This window comes from Camelus ferus, chromosome 7, assembly GCF_009834535.1.
Source record: "Camelus ferus isolate YT-003-E chromosome 7, BCGSAC_Cfer_1.0, whole genome shotgun sequence".
Classification (NCBI taxonomy): Eukaryota; Metazoa; Chordata; class Mammalia; order Artiodactyla; family Camelidae; genus Camelus; species Camelus ferus.
Genome location: NC_045702.1, coordinates 20,937,206 through 20,951,420, shown reverse-complemented (window position 1 = coordinate 20,951,420; position 14,215 = coordinate 20,937,206). Strand labels below are relative to the sequence as shown.

Genomic DNA, 14,215 nt, shown 5'->3' with positions numbered 1-14,215 from the left:
TGCCACCCACTGCTTCTACAGCCCTCAGCAGATTACTTCAGCTGTTTGCTCCTTAGTGTCCACGTGTCTTAAAAGGAGGCAACTGTAATGCCTGTTTCTAGAATCGATGTAAGAACTAAAGATGACACAGAGAAAGAGACTTTATAAAAGCTAAATTCTTCAACAGATACTAATTGAGCTTTTCTTCCTTTCTCATTTCATTATCTCTTTTTTTTGCTTTTCTCGAAGTCAGCACTAACGGAGAGATGGTAAGCAACCCTTATTCTCTTTCGCTTTTAGCTTCCAGTCATTGTTCTCAGCATAATAATTTTTAATAAACTTAGGGAAAGGACCACCAAATAAATATGTATGATTAAGATAATATACTTCGTAGCCTGGACCCATAAGACAAATTAGGCTGTTTTATGATCACAGATTATTTTATGAGTCAGTCTTCTGGATCCAAGATACGCATTACGTGTAATGAGATGCGCAAAATCATATAAAGATAAAATAGGAGGTTTGGGATACTTGTGTATCAAAAATTTACCTCCCAATTGCAAAATTTTAAAAATTCAATAAATCACTCAGGATCCTGACTTTGAATTAGAGAAGTTAATAAAGAAGACTTTACATAACTAGAATTGAAAGAGGGAACTCTCTACGATTCGTAAGTAACAGCAGGGGAACCTGTTACCGTTCCTACCACCCCTACGACATGACAGAACTATTACCAGAGGCCAGAGTGACACAGAGCTACGAGAAGAAGAATGCGGGACAAGACTGTGACCTTCAGTTCGGAGAAGAGTATGCCACCAACACACACAGCTTCAGGGAGGAAAGCTGGGGGAACAAATTGTTAACTTCAGGCTCCTCTCTCCCGCCAGGTTTTTAACAGGTGTGCCCATACATATAACACATAAAAAGGGACCCCATCTAAAAAGTCCATGTTCAATTTTCTGGGGCACCAAGCAGAACAGAGAAGGGTGGAGAGCCCACCAGAGAGGCTGCCCAGTAGATCGCCAGCCCAGGAGCGTTGATCTACACATAGATACATTTGTCTCAGGATAATCAGTCATTTTTGCATCGACGTGACTGTATATGACACTGGTCAGACACTACAACACTTCCCCTTTCTTTTCTTCTTCCTTTCTTTAAAGTAGACATCCCAAGTTAAACACTAAAAAGAAGCAAATGGTTTCTTCACCACTACTAGAGGATTTCCTTGCATAATGCAGCATTCAGTGGGCTTTGCTCGGCAGAAAGCATTCTATGGTTAACACCAGTTTATTTTTCGGAGCACCACACTAGAAAAATACTCCTGCTCATGCAGATGTCATGTGACACACCAGGCTTCCTTTAAATGGTGTCAGGATTCTCTACTTTCCCAATCTCATTTCCTGACTTCAAGACACACACCCACTCAGCCAAGTAAGAAAACTGTAATGGCTACACCGAGATCAGCCTCAACAGAAGAAAGAAAGTGAAGTGATGTGGATCGAGTTTCCTAGGGATGGTATCTACTGAGAAGACGTCCTTTCCAACCTTGATAAATCATGGAAGACCATGCAGCATGTATTCACTGGCCTTCCAAGAGTGATGTGATGCGTGTTCAAACAGAAGAGATTCAACTCCTGTGCTTTTACCGATTTGTAAGTTAGCAACGAAAAAGGTAAATAAAAAGAGCAATGGAAGTAAAGAGTGCAGTCAAGATACATAGCTTTTATTTTAAAGAATAATTACTAAGTCACCACACAAACTAAATATATTCTGCCACTGGTATTTCAACTTTAGAAATTACTGGATATAGAACAGGATTGATATGGGTCAGAACAAAATAAATAATGAAAAGGAGGATTTGACCCACAACTCAAACAGAGACGTCATTCTCTGCGTTCTAGCTAAACGCAAAGGTAAACTGATTATGTTACATAAATATTACCTATAATTCTTGTAAATACATTCTCAAGACATAAGTGGGCATCTTGAATACACGCACTGAATTTTTAGCATATTGCCCAGAATAGTTCCAATTCTCCCTATTAGACAAAAGTGAACCTAAACCCGTTAGATTCTCTATTAGTGGGTTCTGAATAGAAGCCTGTTTTTTCCAGTTTTATCTTCCTATGTGGGTGGCCCCATGGAGAATCATTACTGCTGAGTTCTCCTGGGCCATGTGGAAAACAGAACTGCCCTCTATGACTCCCTTATACAAACCTAACCTTAACAAACAGAAAAGATATTATTTAACTATATTTCCACTAGCCTTAATTGTTAAAAATAAAAGACTTAGCAACGTTCTCCTAGGGCAGGCTACCCAGATAATAGAAATAAAAGCAAAAATAATCAAACGGGGCCTGATTAAACTTATTAGCTTTTGCACAGCAAAGGCAACCATAAGCAGAACAAAAAGACAACTGATGGAATGGGAGAAAATATTTGCAAGTGATGCAACTGACAAAGGTTTGATTTCCAGAACATATACACAGCTCATACAACTTAATAACAAAAAACAAACAACCCAATCCAATAATGGGCAGAAGACCCAAACAAGCAGTTCTCCAATGAACACATATACATGACCAATAGGCACATGAAAAAATGTTCAATATCGCTAATTATCAGAGAAATGCAAATAAAAGCTACAATGAGGTATCACCTCACACCATCATTCAAAAGTCCACAAATGACAAATGCTGGAGAGGGTGTGGAGAAAGGGGACCCTCCTACACTGTTGCTGGGAATGTAGTTTGGTGCAGCCTGTTATGGAAAACAATATGGGGATTCCATAAAACTAAAAATAGACTTACCCTATGATCCAGCAATCCCACCCCAGGCATATATCTGAAGGGAACTCTCATTTGAAAAGACACATGCACCCAATGTTCACTAGCAGTAATATTTACAATAGCCACGACATGGAAACAATCTAAATGTCCATCAACAAATGACTGGATAAAGAAGTCATGGTGTATTTATACAATGGAATACTACTCAGCCATAAAAAAGAATAAAATAATGCCATTTGCAGCAACATGGATGGACCTGGAGCTCATCATTCTAAGTGAAGTAAGTCAGAAAGAGAAAGAAAAATACCATATGATTCCACTCAACTACTATATATACAAAAATAGATAAATGATAAGTTTCTACTGTATAGCACAGGGAACTATATTCAATATCTTATAGTAACCTACAATGAAAAAGAATATGAAAATGAATGTGTGTATGTATAGGTATAGGACATTATGCTGTACACCAGAAACTGACACACTGTAACTGAGTGAACTTCAATAAAAAATAAAAAATTTAAAAAAAGTGTCTGAAAGATGCAAATTACTGTGCTAAACATATCATCATTATTGTATATGTGCTTCGATGGATATAGTCATATGTCAAATTTCATATGTAATTTACTCTGTATGGAGAAAAGTGTATGATCTGAAATGTAGGAATTTAATTTTTTCCTAAGAAATCAATTCTTCTTCATTACTGTATACTTTATTTTTAATATCTGAATTTTTTTTCTGAATGATTTTAATTTCAAAATTGCTATCATAAAACATTAAAGGTTCTTGAAATGGAAAAAGCAGAAATAGGGTGCAAGTAATTGTCTCCATTTTCGTAAAACACTGTCATACTTAAACATATTTTAAAATTTAAAGTATTTAAAATCTACAGAGTTTAGTTTCAAACATCCTAAAGTTTCTAGAATAGTCTTTCACTCAGAGTACATACATATGTTTATCTGAAGTGGTTCTGCTCAGCAAGTTAATAAATTGCACGGTCACCAGGGAATACCATTAATTATGAAGAGACTGATGGGGGGTTCATTTACTTGGTTTCTTTCAGAACCACTTGACTTGTACTAGTCAATTAAACAATAATAAATGTGATCGTAGGGAGAAATGTATGCTGTCAGGGAACAATACTAAATATGTCCCTGGAATAGAGTGGGGTTTTAGATGTCTTCATATTTATACAGAAAATCAGAGAAAGAGAATTACAAACACTTGTCTATGTGACGTATATCTCCAATCATACTGTTTCTCTAGTTTCCCGTTAAGGACAACACTGTGAAGACAAGTAACTGCCAATGCATCAGTATATTCATTTGTTTTGTGTTTTGGAGAGTCCACTCGGGTAGTAGATTTTATGCATTTTGTATTATGTTCATATGTCTTAGTTCAATTTGAAAATACGGCATCGTGCACACTGGCCACGTCACGACATGGTGAAAACTCCAATACCAAGATATTAAAGACAGGCTGCTGATATTAAAGACAGGGTGGGGCAGAGTTCGTGTTGTACAATAATCAGTTGTAAAAGGAATGAAATTACACAACTGTGAGCTATTTTAATGTAAAGTACAAACACGGCTGATATATCTAAAATATTGTAACTATATAGTTGAAATATCTAAAAGTTTCTACATGATCTTTCTACATGATATTAGGTGCTGGCACCAAAGGCTGGGTGTGCAAGAGACCGCATGCAAAGAGAGACCTGTCAATTTGTTAGCTTTGGGGCTTCGGGCAAATCACGTAACCCTCTGACACTTATTTCCAACACAAGGTATGCATGCGATTATTTACATTGGAACAGATATAACGTATAACTATCTTCTTTTTTTTTTTTAATGGAGGTACTGGGGATTGACCCCAGGACCTCGTGCATGCTAAGCATGTGCTCCACCACTGAGCTACACCCACCTCCCAAAATACTGTATATCTAGTCATAGATACAACATATGCAGAGCACGCATACCAGTGCATAATGCAAGGCTAGCTATTATAAACAGGCATCATAATCTTTACTCCCCTTGTACCTTTAAGAACAATTTTAGCACTAGGAGTCAGTAGAAGCAGAGATCACTTTTGTCCAATTGAGACAAGATTAACAGACCTACTAACTGACTAGTAAATTCATCTTTAATTTTCTATTTAGAGTTTATCATGTATTTTCTTTAAGGTATTATCTGACCTGTGAATCCTAGAAGAGATCATCTCACAGCTCTCTGTGAGACTTACAATACACATTGCATAAAACAAGGTTTTACAGGAATACTTCCCCATTGATACATTTTATTTAGCTTAAAGGATATCCTTCAATTGATGGTAAGTCAACATGAATACATTTCAAACCAATGCTGTGATGCTCCAAATAATTTATTAAATAATCTTAGTTCCATATGCTAAGTAATTGTACAGTATACAAGTTTTGCATTAAAAAGAATCTCCAAAAAAAACCCCACTATTTAGTTTAAGAAGTTGTAGCTTTCTTTTTTAAATACATTTGAAAACGTGTCTGGTGAAAAAAGTTCTCTTCTATAAACCACATACACTTATAGCCACATAGTATGTCAGGAAACAGAATTTTCAACATAGCTGAGAGCTTTATCCTTTTGTCATACCACGACATACTCTATGCATAAAGTAGGAAAAAAATTAGAAAGGAAAAGATAAACTGATTCAAAACTCCAGGCACAACCACTGTCAATATTTTGATACACTGATTTCTAATCTTAAAATGTACATTTTCCATAATCACAGTTCATTCTTACCATGAAATTGTATATGATAATATTAAACACTACTGAAGGCTCTCACTGTATATTATTATAAACACTTTATGGATGTGATTTTAATAGCCACATAACATCACGCTAGTGCCATGACATCTGGAAGACTACCCATAATTTGCACAGCCATTCCCCACTGTTAAATATTTTGGCTATTTTAAATATCCATATATTATAAAGAAGCAACAGTAAACCTTCAGGGGGGTGGCGGGGGGGCATAGGTTTCCTTATATCCTGGTGTTTTCTTAGGCTTGATTGTCAGGAATGGAATTACTGGGTTCAAGTTGAGATTTTCTGCAGCTCTTGATACACCAGCATTGAGTTTTTAACGTTAAAATTAGAGTTAGATGAATATGATCTTTTCTGCAACTAACTCTGAGCAACTCACTCAAGGAGACATCTAGTTTCATCCTTGAAAGAAAACGCCATTCCCAATAAAATTTAGCCATTAGTAAAAAAAAATTAAAATCCTTTGGCTGAAATTAGACCATAAGAGTTATGCAGGGGGCTAGAAAAGACTGTTCTCACACTTTCAGTGGTGACTTTTCATGTAAACGTTATTCTCCGTGGCAGCACAGAAGGATGGCATGGTAAAGCGAAGGCCACACACCATCTCCAGTAGCAACTCTACAGACCACCACAAGAGAAGGGTCTAAGGGAAGACAATGGTTTTCATACGTAAACAAGACACCCATCCATCCGTCACCACCAGGACTGTCATTCCCAAGCCCCTACTATACAGACAGCCAGGAAGCCACGAGTCAGCTTTATTCTCTCGTCTCTGGGTCTCTCTGCTCAACCACCAACCTCACTTCAGCTGCTCTGAAGAGAACAGTCAGAGAGTGTGACTTGTACTGCGTACTTCTCAACCTTGGGATTTTATAAAGATGGCAAAGTGATTTGTGACCAAAAACAAATTTAAGGGATAGAATGGTACACATTTTACAAAGCATTCACTGAAGTAAAAGTTATTAAAAAATTCCAAACGCAATTTAGTGGCAGTCAGATGTCAGATGTCAGATGTCAGTTTTCCCTTAATAAATATCTGATTCACACACACTCACACACACACACACAACTGGTGTGAATTAAAACCTCCTACCTTCCTGTTTCATTCGGAATTTTTCTTCTTCCAGCATCTACAGATCCTCTTCTTTCATGTTATTGTTTTCCAACTGTAGTATATTCTGGAAAACCCAAGAGGCTGTAAACATGTGGCAGGGAGGCTCAATCATTGCACTAATACATCTCAAAAATCCTAGCAGAGCAACCAGCATTTATTAAGTAGGTGCCAATAAATGTTAACCAAATGATTGGGTTACTTCGATGTAACAGTCATTCTTTATATTAGGGATCTTTAAACTATTCTCAGGTTTTTCTGACATGTCCCATGTAAAGACTCAAAACTCCCATTGGGTGTGGTCCTTGCTGGTTACTTTCCATGATGCCATACTCCTCCGCCAGAAAGCTCAGAACGGCACTGACTGTGCTTTCCCTCTTACCCTGAAACAGTTTTCTAACATTTATTTTATTTCACACAACATGCTCTGTGCATTTGTGCTTTCTGTCTCACTGATGTAACGAGAAGATTTATATTTTCCTCTCTAAGCAGTGAACATCTTAGCTGGGATATAACTAAACAATGGAAAACCCCGTTTTGCAGAAATACGGATTTGATGATGATCTCGCTGAGCAAAACCATGAAACATCTCTTTTGGTTTTGGCCATTCGGTGTCCGTTCTTAATGTAATATTTTTTAACCCAAATTGTTCAGGCCACGGAAAGACTCTTAGTTACTCCTTTTTCAGTATGCAGCTCCTCTTTGAGCTCCATTCAGAGGCCATACTCATTACTACTTGGTAGAGTGACTGAGTCTTTGCTTCTCCAGAAGCAAAAGTACTAGAAGAGGGAATGCATATATATATATATATATATATATATATATATATATATATGTGTGTGTGTGTGTGTGTGTGTGTGTATATATATATGTGCACATTTTAGGTAATGATAGCTGTAGTCTTGAAAAAAGAACAGAGCCATCACTGTGGATATTTTGGAACGGTTCCATTTCTTGGTAATACCAAAAGTCAGAACTCGTTTTCAGATTCCACCAGCTGGGATTTTTGAGGAATAAACCTAAACTTTTTTGATTATTTTAGCTGCTCATGGGGCAGTGGGAAGGGGTTGGGGGGATGTGGTGAAATCGGCTTTTTTTTCCAAACATAGGAACAGAAAAATATTGAAAGTTCCACTCACAATCCTTTAGGGGAAAAATAAAGTGAGAAGTTGTGTATAATTGAGGTTACAATGTTTTCGCCTCTCCATCACTTTTGTCCTTCCCCTCCTTCTCTCTCTAATTCCCTAATGGTCTATAGCATTGAGGTGGGCACCCCTCCTTACCAAAGGAGGTAAAGTGTTTCCAATTAGAAAATGTATTCTTAGGGCAACAGTAAATTATTAGAGCTAAAACACTTGTACACACACACAAAAGAAAGGATAAAACAGGATCTTTTTCCTTCCAGTTTTGGACAATGATACAATTATAGCCCTAATTATTTAATTAATGTGGTCATTGATCTGATGTTTCTGTTTGGGGATGTTGTAGCAGTTCCTCCCAGCTGTGGTCTCTCCCTCTCCTCCTATCGCCTCCTCTCTCCATTTGTTCTCCTGTCCTGCCCTGGTGGGTTCACTTCTAATCTCTGCTCTTCCGTCTCACCCCTGCTGCCCGTGCATGTGACTCGACCCATGCATCTGTCCCCCAGCTCTCAGACTTCTCTAAGGTGAGACAGCGCCTTGGTCAATGCATTATCTTGGGTGATCCATTCTTATCTAGAATTTCTCCACCACAATTCAAGGCATAATCTTTCAAGGCATAATCAAATTGCCCCATTTACAGGAGTCCATCTCTGATAAGTTATGTGTCCCCATCCAGTGGCAAGGAAGAGACAATTTCTAGAGATGTTTTAAAGGAAGAATTAAAAGACATACCTGCTAATTAGATAGATAATAAAGAGAACTTAGAGTCACAATCTTCGTTATTCGGAGAATGAGTTACTGGAAATAAAGTTGCCTTTGGCAGGAATCAATAACCATGGATGTAGAAGAGACAATGTATTTGGTTGAACAAATGAACAAGGGTAGAGACTGGAGAGACTACATGTTGATGTCATAAGATAGTTTTTGAAGGAACAGATGTGATTCTGAAACTTAACTATGTACTACTGAAAAAAAAAAGCCAAGGAACAGATGAAATTATTGTCACTGAACAAGCTCCTTACTGATACACTACCATAGAATTCACACACAGGACCTGAAAATAGTCCAGATTAGTGTGATAAATGCAGAATTCAGTTGCATTCCAAAACAAAAAATGTTCTGTGCCAGGCTCATTTTCCTTCTCACTGGCTCTGATAAAGATTCACTCCTAGAGCATCAGATACAGGGATATAAATTTGGGATATGGTGAATTTTTCCCTCCCCAGCATCAAGACAGGTTAAGCAGAGATCTCACACATTTAGTACAAAATTTAAAGTAGAAAGCCTACGAGAATGCATTAGTGTACTTGGTTGAACTTAGACAAAAGGGAGGTAGTGTGAGTCAGGAACATAAATTTAAGTATGTTAAAACTAGTAAGACTGCCACTCTACTGGCAACACCCAATTAAACAAACGAGCAGCATGAATCCTGGGGGATGCATAGAGCTTAGAATACTTCTATTATTTTGGGACTCAGGGTTTCCTTTTTTTGTATAGAGATTAAGTTGTTCACTTTTAAATTATTCAGTTGTTCAAGTCGTCTCTCTGTTCATTCGTCACTACTCTTTTTAAACATCACCATTTTCTGAATCTTCCATTTAAAACTGACATTTTATGGAAGACTGCCCTCAGAGATTTCATTGCTTTCCACATTGTACCTAAGTGGGGGGGGTATTTCCAAATTACAAGCAAGAGTGTTGGGACACTGCAAAAGCTCAAAAACCCACTTTTAGTGAGAGGCATATTTTTAAAGCTTGAAGAAAGGCTTGGTTCGTTATGCAAACCTAATTCTAGGGAAAGGAATGAAGTCAACATAATGTCAGACGAGATGAGTCACTTTTCCTCCAAGAACACAAAGCAGATGGATATTTTGGAGAACAAGTCAAGGATTAAATATTGTGTTAATATTACACTTAAATTTTAAGCCTAATATAACCAGAAACAAATTAGTGAGGCTGTAATTAAACCTGTGAGCTTTGAGTACGTTTTAAAACAGAATCATAAAACAAAAATCCACAGATACTTTTAAAGCTAAGGCTCCCAGTCTACACCTTGAATTTAAATTCCAATTACGTTGTCACAACTGAATTTTAAAAAAAGTTCAGCAATTATATGCCTGATTTCTACGGTCAGTTTAACTACTTATCAAAATTTCATCAAATTCATTTGATGAAACAACTTAGCAACTTTTAAATTAGTGTAAACAGAAATAGGGTAGTGAGGTAGTAATCCTACACAAATTTCTTTGGTTTCTCTTTTGTGATATTATTTGCTACAAGGAATGAAACTTTGGATTTAAGTATAAGTCTTATTTTCTGATTTTTATACCATTCTGGGTTTTACACTATTTTGAAAGTACCTAGTTTGTTCTGAGCTACGCTAAGGAGGAAGAAAGTATAAAGTCTCATTAGCCTATAACCTTTTGGGTCTTTCCTTCTAGCTCCAGGGGAGAATTTTTCCTTAGCTGAACAGAGCAGACCACCTTCAAACAAGACTCTTGAAGAAATGAAGGGAATTTACTGGTTTAAAAAAAAAAATCGTACAATAATCCTATTCAGCATCTTGGAAATAATGCCCAGGAGTTCTGACATTAATAAGAAGGTGGAAGTAAGCTACTGACAGAGGAAATAGAAGGAAGTCTTTTAGAACATTAGGTGTGGACAAAAGAAAGAAATTTAGAAATTTCCAGTAATACTGCAACAACGCACAGAAAAATCTGAACACTCAGAGTCTGTTTTTCTGTAACAGAAAAGAACAAATCTGACTCCGTATTAGATCTGCTCCTTGGGCTTTAGCCCCGTGCTGTTTTCCGGGCTGGTTCTGCACCTTTTGTAAAAGAATGTTGCCTAGAGCCTGAAATAAACAGGACAGCCCGTTCTCAAGGCTCTGACCTTTAACGGTATTAACATTTTCCCATTCATATAAAAAGCTGCAGAATAGAAAACAACATTTGTTTTGCTGGAGGTTTACAGGGACACCATGACCTGACCTACGTGGACGGCTGCAAGAACAAAGGATTCCGACACCAAGAAGCTCGCAACAAGCAACCACACCCCCTCGCCTTTTTAATATAAAAGGAGCCTGAATTCTGACTTGGGGAGGATGGTTCTGCAGGAGATTAGTCTGCCATCTTCTCAGTCTGCCAGCTCTCCGAATAAAGTTGTTATTCCTTGCATCCCCACCTCGTCTCCCCATTTATTGGCCTGTCGTGCAGCGAGCAGAACGAGTTTGGACGCGGTAACATTTCTATGTATATATTTTGACGTGAATATGTACTTTTATATTTAACATTAATTAAAAGAAATTTCTTGCTAATGATACATGGTATCGGGACAGCTGAGCTGTTTGTAATGTCCTAATCATGCCATGTACAGTCTTTTCTTCTACTGGTCCCTCCCGAAGCAGCCTTTCTCCGCTGCTCTGTAACTGCCTACAGTGTCGTTTTCTCTGCAGGAGGAAATTTACCTTAAGTAAGTCCTAAAAAGAGTCTTTGGGGACCTTCTACGCTATAAGTGATCCGGTCACTCAGAATCCCCCTGTGATGCGTGATGTTCGTTTGCTTTCCACCTGTCATGTGCCAACTAGAAACTGTCACTTGCCATCTGCCTCTACAGGGACTGAATCACGAGCCGCGGCAGCCGCTGACCTTCAGCCCACCCTGCGAGGAGTTCAGGGCAGAGATCAGGAACGAGGCGCTCCGCGCTCCGGGAACATCTAGCGGAACAGGCCTTCAGATGGGTATTTTCAGGAAAAGATTTTATGAGCCCAAATTCTTGCATCTCCTCATATCTAGAAAAGCACTAAAACCATTAACGGTGACATCTGCTCTTTGTGACCAGCAGTGACATTGCACCAAAAAGTGTGCTTGACTGCACGTGTGCCCCTTCACTAGAATCATGTGTAATACTGACCTCTCCCCCCTACTTCTTAGAAGCCGTAACTCAGAGCTACCTGAGATGCTGTTTCTCGGGCTAGAGTCCTCATTTTGCCCCCAAAAAATCTCAGACTCACAACTCTCATATTGTGCTTTTTTTTTTCATCCGACACATTGTAGTTGTTAGTCTATACAGGCCAGAGGTTGTGTTTGTTGTTTTGACAAACACAGACTAATACCTTGGAGTCTTTTACTATTTCATTTTGCTTCAGAAATGGTCATACCAGGAAAACGTTATTTCTGAGTGTTCATTTTAATTTGACCACAAGTGTGGGTGGTTCTCTGTCAAATAACGTTTAAAGTTAAGCACCTTTAGCTAACACACTGCCTTAAGCATTGTGCATTCCAACGTAGTGCCATGCAATCTTTCTATAGTCATATGCAAACTCGACCGTCTTCCAATGTTCTAGAGGCTGGGAAAGCAGAAGCCAACTTCACAAAAACATAAAGATCCAGAGAACACACGTGGTAAATTAATTCTAGTCTAGAGTAGCTGGTGGCCAAGGGCTGATGAATCTCTTGGGATTCACATAATTATCAAGCTTTTGCTATCTTTTGGGAAACATGCAATAATAGGTTTTTGAAAACTGGAAAATAGAATCTTTTTTCTTGAATTGAAGAAACAAAGCCCCAATTTTGATTTCTAAAAGTAAATCCACATTTTTATATAAAATTGAACTTAAAGATCTGTTTCCAGGCTTGGAGTTTATGTATGAAATGTCTTGTATAAAGAGAAACACTGTGGTGAGGATAAATCCTTTTCAAGCAGTGGGATAAGTCAGGGGAAGGTCACAGGCAAAAAGCCAGGGTTCCTGGATGACGCACCTGGACGGCATGAATCACCTTGGGAACGCCGGGTGCCCTGGTATTTTCCAGCCGGCAGGTCACTGCCTGGCTGGGCTGATTTGGTCTTGAACCCTAACACCATATTGTCTTTAGTTCAGTGAGTCCTGCGCCCTGTGAAATTTTAATTCCAACCAAGCATACCAAAAACAGTAACTAAAAGTCTTTTCAAAACGTCTAAATCAGTAATTTAGTTATCTCTTTTGAATCGCATTGGCAGTAAAAAAGAGAACCTGCAAACAGAGGCAGTGGGTTAATTGAAAGTTATAAAGAAGCCATTGAGTGAAAAGTATTAAGAAGGAATGAAGGCAATTTCAGACGGTGTCAGTCACTAGTTAGTATGCCCTCTGTGTTAGCTCAAAACGGGGGCAGCTTTCTCTCTTCCCATTTTCTTGTTGAGTGTTTGAATGTGCAGTATTCTCTGCATTATTTAGTGTCTGGTTTTTCTAGGTTTGTTGCCACATAAACTATACCTGATTTAATGTTTTAGTGCAAACTTTCTTTGCAAACGAAAAATCAAGCCACCTTAAAAAGGCATCCTTTGTTTCTACAATCAGCTGCATACGTAAACACGGCAGCCAGCAAAGAAAGTTTCCTCTCCCCAGGGCTCAAAACATTTGGAAAGCTTGAAGCATCTGATCTGTTTTAGAGAAAAAAGGATAAAATGAGAATGCTCAGAGAATTCCTTTTGCTACACTCCTCACTGAAGAATAACTGTCTACATTGTTTTTAAAGCAACAAAGTGGGGTTCAGAAACAAACATTCACAGATTCGTATCTAAATTTTTCAATGTCTGTGAAATATAATCTTTCAAACGGAAACCCCCGGTTGGGGAAGTGGCTGGCAGCAGATTCGGGACTAGAACTGAGGTCTTCCTGAACCTGGGTTTTGTTCTTGTTTTACGATGTTTCGCTGCCTTTTATAGAAACCATTGACTTGGAAGAGGCACATTTTGTGACGTCTGCAAGGCTATTTTAGCACTGTGAAAGAACAAGGTATTATCAACTTCCCATGAAAATACTTTTAGGATCACAGATGTAATTGTTATGACGTCCACGTAGGTAAAGCTCATTCGTCTATCAAAGATTGGTCTAAATTTCAAAATTTTCTAGTTTAGGACAAGAACTCAGAGTTTCTGATTTAGCAAACAGTGCATTGTGAAAAGAGGGTAGAGACCAGCTTTGGGCAGGCTGAAAGTTTCACATTACATTGTTTTATACATCCTTTTGAACCCTGGATTCAGGAGCTAAATCTATGCTTGAAATGTAACAAATAAAAAGCCTGCTGACCAAAAAGAATGGGATGTATATACACACAACTCGCACAGAATGAACTTGATTAAATTTCCAGAGCAGTTAAGTGATAGCTTCATGTGATTAGAGCCCCTCAAATTTTGTTGTACTTTGTCATTTATTGTGTGTGTGTGTGTGTGTGTGTATTTATTTATTTATTTATTTATTTAGTTTCTATCCTGTAATATTTTACACTTGACATTCACTTCTTTGACCACTACATTTTAGAAAATGCTTTTTAAAGACCCATATATGACATTTTCCGTGTTCTTAATGAAGTGGAATGTCTGTTCAGAAAGAGAGAAAAGAGGTAAGCCTATTTTCACT

At 38.0% G+C, this 14,215-nt stretch overlaps 1 protein-coding gene across 1 annotated transcript in view; it reads right to left on the bottom strand.

Annotated features, from left to right (window-relative positions):
• LOC102513310 (contactin-associated protein-like 2) overlaps window positions 1-14,215 on the bottom strand; it is a 1,230,151-nt gene that overhangs the window by 1,152,102 nt on the left and 63,834 nt on the right. The gene's annotated exons all lie outside the window — the stretch shown is intronic.